Below are 13,455 nucleotides of genomic sequence, written 5' to 3'. Positions count from 1 at the left end.
GGTGTGTGCCTGGGGACATTAGAGAATGGCTCTACTGCTGCCTTTATGGTTGTTCAGTGCTTCAATGTTGGAGGAGTCTAGGTTTTAGAGGCAGAGAGACCTGGTTCAGGTTCCATTGCTAGTTGGCCTCAGGCACATTGCTGTCTTTCTAAGACTCTGGTTCTTCAACTATAAAATGGAAATAATGATCACAAATATCTGTCCCTATATTGTAATTTCCTTGAGGACATGGCCATAGTTTGTCTTTTTTTCTACTTGTTCCTGGAACTTAGTACCATGCCTGGCATGTAATTTTATTTATTTTTTTTTTTTTTCTTTTCTTTTTACTTTTTATAAGTTTTTATTGTTCATATTATTACAAGTGTTCCTTTCCCCCCCTCCCCACCATTGCTCTCCTCCACCAGGTACCCACCCCACCCTCTGCCCTTTCCCCTCTCCCCATTGTCCTCATCCATAGGTGCACAGTTTATGTTCAGTCTCTTCCCACGCCCCCCTCTCCCCTTTTCCCCAAGAATCGTCAGTTCACTCCCCTTCCATACCTCTGATTCTATTATATTCAATAGTTAATATTATTCATCATATTTTTTTAATTTCCTTGGTTTTTAGATTCACTTGTTGATAGTTACGTATTTGTTGTTCATAATTTTTATCTTTGTTTACTTTCTCTTCTGAAAGAACCCCCTTCAGCAATTCATATAATTCTGGTTTGGCGGTGATGAACTCCTTTAGCTTTTTTTTATTAGTGAAGCTCTTTATCTGACCTTCGATTCTGAGTGATAGCTTTGCTGGGTAGATTATTTTTGGCTGTAGGTTCTTGCTATTCATCACCTTGAATATTTCTTGCCATTCCCTTCTGGCCTGCATGGTTTCTGTTGAGAAGTCAGCTGACAATCGTATAGGTGCTCCTTTATAGATTACTACCTTCTTTGCTCTTGCTTCTTTTAATATTCTCTCTTTGTCTTTTGCTCTTGGAATTTTAATAATGATGTGTCTCGGTGTGGTCCTCTTTGGATTCCTTTTGTTTGGAGTTCTGTGCGCTTCCTGGACTTGTAAGTCTAGTTCTTTCACCAGGTGGGGAAAGTTTTCTGTCACTATTTCTTTCAGTATGTTTTCGATATCTTGCTCTCTCTCATCTTCTGGGACCCCAATAATTCTGATGTTGGTTCGCTTGAAGTTGTCCCAGAGGTTTCTTACATTATCTTCAATTTTCTGGATTCTCTTGCCTTCTAGCTTCTGTGGAGGAGTGTCTTCTGGCTCTTTATGTTCCAAATCTTTGACTTGATTCTTGTGATCTTCCCTTCTGTTTTTAGGACTCTGTAAAATATTTTTTATTTCAGACAATGTATTCTTTATTTCTTGTTGACTCCTTATTAATTCTAGTTGATCTCTTTTCATATCCTCATAGGCCTTATCCATCTTTTCTAGGAAATTCTTGAAAAACCTTATAAGCGTAGATTTGAACTCTATATCCAGATGCTTTTTGTCCTCCATTTCTTTCGTTTGTGATCTATTTTGTTGTCGCATTTCGCAGTTACAGATGGGACAGGGTTTCAGGGTGGAGCCTGCAGCTTTGGCTTCCGTCAGCCCCGCCCTATGTGGGTCCGTCAGTGCTCGCTGCTGGGGCCTCTGAGAGAAAGGTGCCCTCGATTTTCGCCTGCTGCCAAACAGTCTATGCTCTCCCACAATGAGCCCGGTATTGGGGTTCAGTTCAGTTGGAAGTGGAGTTGGAGGTGGCGTTCAGAGCAGTCTGGAGCCCCTGTCTCCTTCCCGTCAGGGCAATCCCACGGCACAGCCGGCCGGCCCTTCTCTGCGTGCAGTGTGCGCGCCTCTGGGACCTCCTTTCGCCGCTTCCCCGGGGTTCCGCCTTACAGCCCGGCTCCCTATGGCTGAGCCTGAGTCCCCGGGGTCTGGCTTAAAACTGGGGATCAGAGCAGTCGGGGGCCCAGCACAGTCGGAGTTTTATCTCCTTTCCGCTAGGGAACGCCCGTCAGGCACTTGGCCTCCCTCCTCTCCGGCTCCGTCCTCTCCGCAGGCGCCTCGTCTCTGTACCTTGGGCTTTTCCAGCTCCTCCGCGCCTCCTTCTGGTTTTCTCCTTGCTTCTCGCTGTAGAATTTCCAGTCAGTCAACCTTCCTGTAGTTCTGGGCAATGTCCGTTTTATATTTTAGTTGTATTTTATTGAAATTGTTGTGTGCGGCTGCGGCTAGGTGTTCACCTGGGCGCAGCCATCTTGGATCCTGGCATGTAATTTTAGCCATTATTATTATTATTATTATTATTGCCATAGATATAAGTTATGTATAACAATTACACTGGACAATGACCTAAGAAGGGAGAGAATATTATTGATATAACACAAATTTAAACCCATTATCCAGGAATGAGGTACTTATAAAATTTGAGAGCCTCTTAACTTCCACCATTATCCTGTTTCAGATTATTTTGGCTTGTAATGAAAAAATGTACAGTCTTCCACCTCACATTTTTATGTATATAAATAAGTTTCTTTAAAATTTTTTTGTGTGTTGTGGGGAGAGATAAGAATATTATGATTCCAGGCAGAAAATATTGTACTTTGGTTGATTTTTAAGTGGGCTCCTTTTCCATTAATTTAATTCATCTGAAGAAGGCCAAGCCCAGCAGTATTTGAGTGACAAAGAACATTTGAATTTAAGTTGGCAACTGTACCCTTTTGCCAGTCTCTTGGCAAACAGAGATCTGTAATCTAAGTTATCAGAATGGATTTAAAAATGATAGAGCTGTAGAATTTGTAGAAAGGGCAATGGCAAAACATAAATAAATAAAAAATAAAAATGGAAAGATTTGATCTTTGGCAATACCCAGTTTTATTTTCTGATGGGAAAAACAGGTTCACTAACGATGAATCACACTTCAGATTCTTCTTACTCACTTTGAACAGAACCAAAGTAGAAGTGTTAACAGGGAAGTCCTTTTTCACTATTAGTGTGAACCAAGAAATGGTTTAAAAACAGTGGTTGGAGCCATGCATTTACAGTTTCAGATATGGTACTTATGAAGAAAACAATGTCCTTTGCTGCTTTTATTCTAAGAGTTTTATCCTTGGTATTTCTGTAAGTTTTTTTATTGTGAGCTTCCTTATTTTGGGCTGAACATGCCAATTTAAAGAGGCCAAGTGTACATCATGTTCTGTGTATTCAGTAATAAAATTACTGAACTCTCACGTGCCTGCTTTTTAATTCGTGCTTCAATGTTAACGTTCAGAGCAGATATGCTTCACCTTTGGCAACACAACTAGAGGAAACTTTCTATGTGTTTTTTAAAATGTTTATTAAAAGGATTTAAATAAATCCTTTTCACAATCTTTAGTTTTAGCCTTTTCAAAAAAACCCATACTTTCAAATATTCTCACTTCAAGCAAGGTATATTTCTACCTTGGCTTCCGTTACAATTTCTCATCAAAACATTAGTTTATATCTCTGCGATGTCAGGCCGGGCTTACCTGCGCATTCTGTGTGATGTGAATCTCTCTCCTACAGGTCAATGAATACTTTCTGACAGATTGCTCCTCAACAGCAGACATGTTCCCTCTTCAGAACCTTTACCCATATATTTTTTTTCCTTCTAGAATGCCCTTCTCTAGTGATCTACTTGGCTTGTTCCCTCATTTCCTTCAGGTCCCTCCTAGTTAATTTCCCCCAAACTCTATCTGCTTTCCTTGCTTGTTTTTTTTCACCCCCACCATCTCTTACACTAGATTTTTTACTTATTTATTTACTGTTTGTGTCTCCAAACTAGAATGCAAGTTCCATGAGGGACAGAACTTTGCTTTGTTTGTTGCCATGTCCCCAGTGCCTAGAACAGTGCCTGGCATGCAATAAGCATGTATTGGCTGACTGAATGACTCTCACATACCCTAATGAATCAGTGGTTAATCTAAATGTACCCATCACACTCTGAGATGGAGAGAAGCACTTCTGTTTTCCACTTTCCTATTAATAAGTTCAAAAAATGCATTTGTTCTAATGGAACAGGAGGTAAAATATATACAATGAAACCTGGAAAAAGAAAACTTCCTGGATATGAGGTTAATTTATATTTTTGTGCAGTGAGTAAAAACAAGATTTAGAGTAATCTTAAAAAGCCACGCTAAATAAGCCACAGTCAAGAGTTAAATTGATTTCCCATTGAAGTCTCCAAATTTCCTCTTGACAACATTTTGAACACGCCTTTAGCATAGGACTTCTAAAAATGTTGCATTTGTAGTTAAAATCCTGTATGACTACTGAACTGCTGCACTTTTCTAGGGAGTGATTTTTGTCTCAACAAATTCTATAAATGCATTGACTGGCTGCGATTCAAAAAGAGCTCAAATATGGGAAAGCTGGGGACAGACAATTTCAACTGCTTCATCTGTCATGCTCATGTCATAACAGAACACTCTAATGGTTTGCAATAGTTTAAAAATAAAAGAAAACAACAAACAAAATTGTGGCACTTGGAACAAGTTGAACATTCAAATCAGACATGATAATCATCATCATCACCACACACACACACACACACACACACACACACACACAGAGTTATAATCTTATGGGTAGGGAAAGGCCCTCAAGAGACACAAGGGTTGGTCTGATAATTCATGTGGCAGCTCCTATTTATTTCATACAAATTGTGTTTTGAGGATGGCCTGAAGTCAAATACATGTATGATGAGCTCATCTCCATACTTGCTCTTTTATTTGTTGAAATGGACCTCATTAAACTTAAAGATAAATAAAACTTGAGGGGAAAAAAAGGCGAGCCTATATGTTTCCTAATCCAAGAAAGACTGAACTCCGCTACTCACTCATGAGTTCAATAGGGCAGATCTAATCAATTGAAAAGGGACAAACAACCTTGGTAAAAATCAGCTATTAAACGAATCTATTCAATAAGCACTCCTTTATTGGAATAATAAAAACAATACAAACTGCTTCAGTAAAAAGTTTCCAGTACCTTGAAACTCAAGTTCAAAATGAAATAAAATGCAAACTTCATAAGTTTACTTAACAGACCTCCTACTATGTTGTAGCTACATGACTAAATATGTAATTGCCTGCAGCCCTGAATCCACTTGTTTCTCTCTCCAGTCTGAGAAAACAGACTGATTGCTTTTAAAGCAGCACCTTCTCTCCTCTCTCATCCAGTGTGGAACACAGGTAATGGATGAGTGAGAAAAATTAAGGAACTTCTGGATCCATCATAATGGTGGCCTGACCACCACATTAAGCAACTGCAAATGAGATGATCTTAGAGCCACACCAAACCTTATTTGGTAACTTATTTGTGTCTCCTAAATGGAGAGGCACTGTGGTAACTCCTGACTTTTCAACAGTGGTGCTCAGAGGAAGCTTGGTTCCTCAGGAGTGAGTCTGTGGGGGTGGACCTCTCAACTTTCTCTGATTCAGTAACCCCCAAGGAATTGGTTGGTGTTTTCCCTTCAAACATTCATGGGCTCTCAGCACTTTCCACTGTCCAGAGCAGACTGTGGCCCACTTTCTCAGTGTGCCTTCTGTTCATTTGAGGGTGTGGACACTGCGTTCTGCACTTGAAAAACTCTCGGGATGAAATATGAGTGAGCCAAGCTGATCTCACTATGGAGGCCACTTAAGGCTAGAATGTGTGCTTCTTGAGCCCTGTTCCCTGTCAGAGTCACCTGTTTCAACTCTGTGAAAGGTTTTTGGGTGCTGAGAATTTGAGGGGACAAAAAGGTGAATTTACTTTAGAATAGGAGTGAATTGGATTCTAGATATATTTCACCTGGCAGAGCTATCGCAATGGCAGATTTAAACCACCCCTCTGGCTCCAAAGAACAGATTGTGAGAGCTGGGTGGAAATGTCAGTTGAGACAGAAGAGCAGCAAACAGCTCTGTTTTCCTATAGTTGTGGTTTTACATGTTGATGATGAAAATGTGCAGCATGAACTCCAATTGTTATCTGAGTGAGCATCTCTGCCAGCACTGAAGGATATGTGTGGGCGTCACCTGCAAGCAAAAAGAGAGAGAGAGAGAGAGAGAGAGAGAGAGAGAGAGAGAGAGAGAGAGAGAGAGAGAGAGGGAGAAGAGGCCCTGTTTCGGAAAGAAGAGCCAGTTGTAATCAAAGATCAACAGTGACAAGTGGTGCTGTTTATTTCATGAACTCTATATTTGATTTCCTTCCTCTTGCTAATCTCCAAGTCTGAATTTACTCTCCGGACTAAATATATGTGTTTGGTGGCTGAGAAAGGGGTTGGGAAGCATGGTCTTGAATGAGCATTATGGCAGTTACTATAGTTATTTAGTCATTTCTTTAATTTCTTGAGTGCATGCTTAGCGTATACCATGTTAGCTTCCAAAGTGTGAATTTTTGCTAACTTGGGGATTCATGACATCAACACAAGAGTAGACAAACTTGAGGCAGTGCCTGGGGACCCTCTTTCACTCCCAACCCCGTGCAGCCTTTATTTCAGTTGTTTTATGTTTCTTCCTCCTCCCTTCCTGGTCATTTACTTAAAAATTAATGAGGACCTGCCCAGCTCTAAGAAGTGGGCTAGGTCTAGGACACACTATTATCTCCACTCTTATCAAGTGTAGAGTGTAGACTTTGTATATCCCCCCTTTTATGTAATATCCTGATTCTCAGGGTAACCACTAAGTCTGATTTATGGGCTTAGACCTTCATCTGGCTATTTGATAGCCTTCGCCTTGGTTTGCCTGAAATGTATTTCATTGATATGTTCTTATTTAACATCTCTAACTTGCTTAATACCTTATGTTAGGAACTGACAAATTGTTTGTTTGTTTTTTTGGAAAGGTCCAGATAGTAAATATTTTAGGCTTTGTGACCATACAGTCTTACAGCTATGTAACTCTGCCATTGTACTGTAGAAGGAGCCAGAGATGATAATCAAACTAATAAGCTTGTGTGTATAACAATAAACCTCAACCAGTGGGCATTGATATTTTAATTTCATACAATTTTCACATCACACAACGTTCTTAGTTCAGGAGCTGTTCAAAGGCAGGTGATGGGCTGGGTTTGGTCTGCAGGCTGTAGAATGCTGACTCCTAATTACACCCAAGGCCACAGTTGTAGCTACAGGCTTGTCTTTGAGTTCTAGCCAAAATGTACATTTATAAGGCTAGAAGGAATCAGCTCAGATGTGAGTAGAGGCTTTTGGGGGTTGGGGGTGGTGGTAAATGTTAACTAACTGTTTGAAAGAAAGACATGGACCAATGAAGAGGAAGAAGAAACTTCACCTGAGGGAAAGTTATTTTAGGCAGGAGAAACAGGAAATCATAAGAGGAGAAGCTGATTCAAGGTGATAGAGTCCAGTGTACATTGTTGCGGAAAGCCTACAAATCTTGGGAATTATGGTTGCTCTTCTCTTAAGTCACATTTGTTCTTTCTCCCCTTTTCTAGGCATCAAACGTTGTGGGTTTTAAAAAAATAAATTTTATTGATTTTTTTACAGAGAAGAAGGGAGAAGGATAGAGAGTTAGAAACATCAATGAGAGAGAAACATCGATCAGCTGCCTCCAGCACACTCCCTACTGGGAATGTGCGTGCCCACAACCAAGGTACATGCCCTTGACCGGAACTGAATCTGGGACCCTTCAGTCCACAGGCCCACGCTCTATCCACTGAGCCAAACCGGTCAGGGCAAGTGTTGTTTTTTTAATAATTTTTTTTTTTTGAGAGAGAGAGAGGAAGGGAGAGAGAGAGAGAGAGAGAGAGAGAGAGAGAGAGAGAGAGAGAGAGAGACACAGAGAGACAGAGAGAGACAGAGACAGAGAGAAACATAAATGTGACAGCGAAACATCAATCGATCCTGCACATCCCCCACTGGGAAAGAACCCTCAGCTTGAGCATGTGCCCTGACTGGGAAGCAAGCTGGCAATCATTTGGTGCACGGGACAACGCCCAACCAACTAAGCCACACCAGCCAGGGCAAATGCTTTACATCGCTAAGGAAACAAAATGAATTTCAAGTCACAGCAGGCAGAGGATTAAAAATGGCCTCTTTCCCTGCAGAGTCTCCCCCACAGGGCACACTCAGTCCACCTTGGGGCTGGTGCAGCAGGACCAGGAGCGCTCTCAGAACTGGCCTCCCTTTCTCTGTCTGTCACACCCTTTCAGTCTGCACTTGACTGCTGTTTTATGGGTGACCCAGCGTGAACTCCTCTAACCCCCAATTTACACTAAGGCTCAGCATTTGACTGGTGACGGGTAAAATCGGTTTTATTCAGTTAAGAAAGGCACTGACTCGGCACTTGCCATTCTTTCACCTCTGTTCTCCGCTCCTGTCCGCAGCTGCTGGACACGCCCAAGGTACAAATAGTTCCTGGAAGCAGCCCAGTGTGTTGGGCACCCCGAGCTACACGCCCATTCACACCATCTGGGCAATATAAAAATAGGGCTGGGTGTGTAGCATTTAGCCTGAGCTGCTCAACTGAGATCAGGAAATTGCTTCTGAAAGGTCAGATGATTAATATTATTGTGCCAGCGTCTCGGGTGTCAGCGATGAAAAAAGATTCTGGCAGGGTGGATTTATCCTGACTTTGTATATGGCATTCAAATTCTGGGCCTGGGTGAACAGCCTCAGGAATTCCGAGATTTTCCTTTCTCAGCGTGCACGCTCACTGTGTACAGTTACGCATGCTATGCCCTGCACACGGACTCCTAGGCAAAGAGATGGAAGGGGCCGGAATCAGTTAGGATCTCCTTACTAAGCTATGCACCTGCAAGGGCAATGCCTACCTGCAGAGGACGCCTTTCCTTAATGGTCCATATGTCCTAGAGAGGCCCTGGCAGAATGCTTGCCTTTTTGCCATTTATTCTTTATAGAATAAACTAGAGGCCAGTACACAAAATTCGTGCATGGGTAGGGGTCCCTCGGCCTGACCAGCGATCAGGGCCAATTGGGCCTTCCTTCTCTGGCTGCCAGCTGCCAGATGGGGCCTTCCTTCATTCCGTGCTGCCCCCTGGTGGTCAGCACATGTCATAGGGAGCCGTCGAACTTCTGATAGCTCCCGGTGAGTCAAACTCCTGAGGAAACAATTTGCATATTAGCCTTTTATTATATAGGATTGGGTCACAATTCTCAAAACAGGTATAATCTAGGAAGAACAAAAGTTTAAAAAAGATGGAATGGTTTTTACTATCATAAAATGTCTTCCTGGGTCCCTTCTTTAGCCATTTCTTTCCCTCAATTCTTCTTCTTTCCCCCCACAGTTCTTTAAACTTTAATTCAATTTGTCAGCTTTTCCTGGCATACATCTGGTGGGTTTGTCTTTTAGGAGTAATGTGAGAAGAAACATTCTGGTGTGAATCTCAGAGGAAAAACAAGTAAGTTTTTGTGACCTGGAGAATACTGGATTTGGGGTTAATTCAATATAGCTGTGGATGCTTAGAAAGACAGAAAGAGATTTAAAATATAATCCTGACCTCAAAAATTTACAATCTGGTTGGGAAAAAAAACTGGTAGAAAGGCAGTACATACTGAATTCCAATTTAAGTGATATACAATTCAAGTTCAGCGGCAAAAGAGTATTCTGGAGTGGAATTCCAGTTCTGAAAGATATTGCATATATACCTCTTAAAAATTGTATAAAGTAGAATTGCTCTGGGGAGTAGTATTTGCATTTAACATTTTACCCAACCAATATTATAAATTTTGCTTTTCAGGGAGGTTATGCTGATGTATACTCCCATCAGTCATGTACAAGAGAGCCTGTTACCCTGTTATTTTCAATAACACAGTGTTATCAACATTTGATCTTTGACAATTTGATCATTTAAAATGGTACCTTATCATTGAGCTAATTTGCTTTTCATTTTTAATGAATGACACTATCTTTTTAAATATATTTTATTGATTTTGTACAGAGAGGAAGGGAGAGAGATAGAGAGTTAGAAACATCGATGAGGGAGAGTCATCGATCAGCTGCCTCTTGCACACCCTTTTTATATGGTGACTAGCCATTTGTATCTCTTTCATTGTGAACTGTCTATTCATATTTTTGACCATTTCTTTGTTCAGTTGTACTGTTGGCTTTTTATCATAGTACCTCTTTAAGGAAACTAGCCTTTTGCTTTCAACAATTTCATTTTAGAGATGAGTAGATGCAAGCTTATTGCTTCATTGTTTATGCAGCAGCATTTATTAAGTACCCATTCCGGGCTAGACACTGTTAGATATAACCTCTGTCCTCAGGACCCTCCCAGGCTATGGGAGATATGGTACTTTTCCCATGGTTTCTTTTGGATCTATTATAGAGCTATGCCTAGGGGCTTGTTGGAGCTCAAAGGTCCTCTGTTAATGAGCTGAGATGATTGGATGAACAATAAAATTAAGATGGTTATAATGTTCTGTTTCTTGAACTGGGTGCTGGTTATTAATCACTCTGAAAATTCACTGAGCTGGACAAGTATGATTTGTGCCCTTTCCTGTATTATTTACTTTAGCAAAGAGTTTAAAAAATTTACCATATGCTTATGCCATAAAAATGTTTTTCTTCCTTTTGTTTCAGAAATCCTGCTATTATCAAGATTTTTTTTACATATCATGATTTTTTACATAACTTGTGTATTGTTGACTGTAATATTAGAGACTGAGATTGTTCCTTTATCTCAAATGGCCAGAAAATAGTCTTTAGAGAAATTGGTCTTAACATTATTTATAGAAAATGTTCTCCACATCCATGCAAACAAATGTTTTTTGTTCTAATTACTTTGTAGTTTATTAAAATTTTACTTCAGTTGCATTTTTGCTTGTAGTTTTATTTGGAAAAATAATTTACTCTAAAATAAAAAGTACTTTGCCCTAGCCAGTTTGGCTCAGTGGATAGAGCATTGGCCTGCAGAGGGAAGGGTCCTGAGTTCGATTCTAGTCAAGGACATGTGCCTCAGTTGAAGGCTTCTCCCCTCCCGCCCAGGCCCTGGTCGGGGGCGCATGCAGGAGGCAACCCATGGATGTGTTTCTCTCACATTGATATTTCTCTCTGTCTTTCCCCCTCTCTCTTCCACTCTCTCTAAAATCAATAGAAAAATATCCTTGGGTAAGGATTAAAAATAAATAAATAAATAAATAAATAAATAAATAAAATAAAATAAAAATACTTTAAATTTCTTTTAAAAACAAAACAACTACATTTAGATCTGTTTTTTTGTAATAGATAATGAGTAATAGTTCACATCAAATAATTGTAGCCCCGAACAAATACAGAAGAAATTTAATTTTCCAACGAAGACCACCATTTGCTCTTTTTCCCCCCAGAATCTTCTGTTGTTTCACTTAATTCTTCTAATGTGTTCTCTATCTTGTCTATGTCAAGTCTAATTGCTTCATAATACTTAGTTGGCTTCCTTATAATGTATTCAAAAGCTATTATAAGGTCAAATTTGCTATGTATGTATTTCATTAGGATTTTTATCTCTTGGCAAATCCACAACATATTGTGTATAATCTTTGAATTTTTCCAAAGAATGTCATCACTCACAGCATTACGTGAAGTCATGGTCTCCTGGTGCCAAATACAAACAATGAGTCATATGTGACTTCTGTATTTTTGACCAACATTCTGCCTTGTCTGCATTTGTCTTTCTAGTCATGTTAGTGTCATTCTCATAGACTTCCCTTTGACAATTGGGAGGAAAAAGCCACATTAAAATAAAACTAAAATGGTTTCCTTTACTTTTTGAAGACTTAAATATTTATTAATTATTAATATTAATGATATTAATATCTTCACAAATATTACAGAATTTCTCATTCTACCATGCATTGCCCACTTATTTGCCCAAGTAAATTTGATGAACACAAAGGTGTGCCATCCTGATCCCTGGCGGGTCCAAGTCCCCATTTTCACAGCTGCTGGAGTGTTTGCTTCTGAGGTCCCCCACGAATTGCTGTCTGCTCACCCACAGTTAAGCTTTCTCTCTGGCAAAGGTCTTTGCTCAATGGTGGGTGGATCAATCTAGAGGTACCACCATTGGGACATTTGTGAAGGGTCAAATCTCTGCTCTAGAACTTCTAGTGGTATTGTCTGAAGTTTCTATTTTAACCATAGCTGCATCACTGTTCAATTTCTTCCTCTGCCAAGTTCTGCTACTCTCACTGCCCCTCCCCAATGAATGATTTTTTCCTTCTTCTTGTAAAAACTCAAACAAATTTAGAGTCTCAGAGTTTGGTCTTATGAAACCTAACCTGTGATAGTAAACAACCAGCATCAATCCTCATGCTTGTTGTCTAGGCTTACAGATATATGTTGGAGTCGTTTAAATTGTTCAATATTGTAAAATGTTCCAAAATATGTGGAACTCTTGTAAATACCGTGCTTTGTGAGCACTGCTGGAAACACAAATTGGAACTCAAATAGAAGCAAGGAACAGGATGTTTAGCAGTTGTGGGAAATGATATCTTGTTGCATAAGAATCTAAAGCATTCATGCTATCTGAAAGGAAGGATTTAAAAGGTTAATTTTTTCTTTCCTTTGATTAAAAGTTCCTGACACTCAGTCCTCTCCAAACTTGGAAGCAGCTCTGCAGCTGAGATTGGAGGTGGTGCAACCTCCAACCTCTATGGCATGTGGAGACAGTTGCCCTCAAGGGTTTCGAGGTCATGGGACAAGCGATGTGGAAGAGCATTTCCTGAAGCCTGGTATGCAGGATCCTCAGGACAGCAGCCTTTGCCCTCCAAGGTTTAAGAGTCATAAGAAAGCACAGGACCCTGGAGCACACCACAGTTAAGAAAGGGACTGAGGGAGGCCTAGAAGGAGCTGCCAGGGAGGAAGAGAGTAGGAGAACTGTTATGTTGAACTATGTACAATTGCTGAGGTTTGACCTTTAAAAAAATGAAGATTGATGGACAATTTTTAGATGGCAGTTTTAGGTTCACTGCAAAATTGAGTGGAAAGTACAGAGGATTCCCATACACTCTCCCACTTCCCCCTGCCTCAAATAGCCTCTCTCATTATCAAGACATCCTACCAGAGTGGTATATTTAAACAATCAATGATCCTCCATTGACCACCATTGTAAGCCAAATCCACAGTTCACACTGTGTTTCACTCTTGGTGTACATTCCATGGCTTTTGACAAATGCATGGTGACATGTGTGCATTCTTATAATATCATACAGAAGTTTTAGTGCCCTAAGAATTCCTTATGTTCCACCTACTCATCCTTCCCCATCTAAATTCCTGGCTATTGTATTATTTTATTTATAAAAACTGCTACTTCATTCATGTGGTTCAATGCAAAGAAGAGAAAGGATTACATTTACTGTAAAGGAGATGAAAAGTCTGAGTCTGCGAGAGTGGTCAACAGTGTTTCATTAGGTATGTAAGATGAGGGATGAGATCAGCACTTGGATTTAGCAACTGGGGCCTTGGCAAGACTAGTTGCAGTGGAATGGTGGGGCTGGAAGTGAGGTCATAGCAGGGGAAATGGTGA

Source organism: Pipistrellus kuhlii, unplaced genomic scaffold (assembly GCF_014108245.1).
Source record: "Pipistrellus kuhlii isolate mPipKuh1 unplaced genomic scaffold, mPipKuh1.p scaffold_m20_p_7, whole genome shotgun sequence".
Taxonomy (NCBI): domain Eukaryota; kingdom Metazoa; phylum Chordata; class Mammalia; order Chiroptera; family Vespertilionidae; genus Pipistrellus; species Pipistrellus kuhlii.
The sequence above is the reverse complement of the archived record's forward strand: the minus strand, read 5'-3'. Positions refer to the sequence as shown.